The sequence below is a fragment of the Seriola lalandi genome, unplaced genomic scaffold (genome assembly GCF_002814215.2).
Source record: "Seriola lalandi dorsalis isolate HSWRI2012SDOR001 ecotype SW California unplaced genomic scaffold, Sedor1 jcf7180002003212, whole genome shotgun sequence".
NCBI lineage: Eukaryota > Metazoa > Chordata > Actinopteri > Carangiformes > Carangidae > Seriola > Seriola lalandi.
Window position 1 is genome coordinate 1 of NW_019473868.1, and position 1,644 is coordinate 1,644.

The 1,644-nt window shown below is 42.8% G+C and overlaps 1 long non-coding RNA gene across 1 annotated transcript; it reads left to right on the top strand.

Moving 5' to 3' along the window:
* The first annotated feature begins 8 nt into the window (after positions 1-8).
* On the top strand, positions 9-1,329 carry LOC111666996 (uncharacterized). Its single transcript, XR_002761615.2, has 2 exons — positions 9-100; positions 730-1,329. It is a non-coding gene; the product is annotated as an uncharacterized LOC111666996 (long non-coding RNA).
* The last annotated feature ends 315 nt before the right edge of the window (positions 1,330-1,644 follow it).

Here is a 1,644-nt window from a genome sequence, read left to right on the forward strand (position 1 = left end):
GCTGTATCACTCAGGGCCATGAGTACTACAACCCCCAGAAAAAGAACTACATCTTCCTGAGGAATGCTGCCGAGGAGCTGAAGCCTCGGAACAAGAAATGGTGAGAGAAGGGCAGCCACTGTCTGTAAACCTGGAGATCATGGTCGCCGGGCAGGGCTGCCCCGCTTCCTCTGACCTTTTGACTCGCTCTGGGCCCTTTCGAGGCTCCCCTTCGCATGCATGGATTTGGGCAGTGAGGACATGATTCAGATCTCAGTACTGCTACAAGTAGCCGTTGTGTAAAGGATTGGTGCAGCACCGACCTGAGTGAAGTCATTTTGAAGGCTTGTGTGTTCTCTGCGTATACAAGTGTATACAAGCTGCCTTTGCACTTCTACAGTCAGGATTCTTTGGGAGATGAAGCCTGCTGGCTTTTTACAGTATTTAGTACTTACCCTGTAGTAAGGATTTGTAGTGTGTTCAGTGACATAAAAAAAAGCTATTTATGGATTTATTTAAGTTACAAAGATAACAGTGAAAAGATTAAGGGAATACTGAACACATGCAAGCATTCATTTATAATGACTCGATCATCATTTGTAAGGATATATTTTTGTCTGCTGAAGAGTGATTTTGTGCTGTTTATTCTGTGCAAAAAGGGACATGCTGAGAACCCCCTTTCAGAAATAAACAACAAAAAAAAACTCAGAAAAATGTTCTTTGTGACTGACTGCTCCCTCCTGTCTTTAGATTCATCGTGCCAAGTTGCATCTCTTGTGAGGAAATGCGGAAGACCTGCTGCTTTAGTGTGTGTATACGCTCGAGACAGACTCCTTCCTTTCGGCAAACACCCGGACCAATGCCATGGTGCTGCGTGTACTGTGCATGGACCAATCAGAGGGGCCTACCCAACCTGGCGTTGATGACAGCTGTGTGACAATTGGTCTTAGAGGTCATCATAGAAGGGGAGGGCTTTATTTGTCATTCATCTTGATGTCTTTTTCTTTTATGAGTTCCAGCTCCTCATTTTCTTTTTTTACAGCTGTCCAAAGACTTTTCATTCTCATTTGATTTGCTGTTACTCCGTGGTTTAGCTCCATTAATGAAACTGGGATGTAAAATAAATAACAAAGTGCATACTCTTAGATTTGAACATGTTTATTCCAACTTGAGGGAGTAAGTATGCTGTAAAAATGTTTGTTGGGTGTTTACGGAACTGTAATGTGCATGCGAAACCATGACCACTATCTCATATTTCAGCTGTAAATCTCTCCATCATGTGGGTCTCTGACATTGGAATCATCGCAAAATCAAAATGATAAACTTTGAACAGCATCTGTGTCACAATGACCCCTTCTGTCTGCTTGTTTTAATCCAAGTTAACCAGCAGGGTGAGCATTTTGCCCTTCAGGTACCTGTAGATAAGACCAGGATCTGTGGTTGGGAGCTAACAGGACAAATGAGATCAAAGCAGGACAATGGGGTTCTTCATCCAGGTTAAGTTCTTTTGACAGGGATACACAGCTGGAAATGGGGGGATTTATCAAGAGGATATGAATGAGGTAGCATGGGCAGCTACAAAGGCCATGTGTGAAAAGTGAACCAGTTCATAGAGGAGAAGGTGTTAAATTAAATTTTATTGAGGTCATTAGAGTATCACCTCAC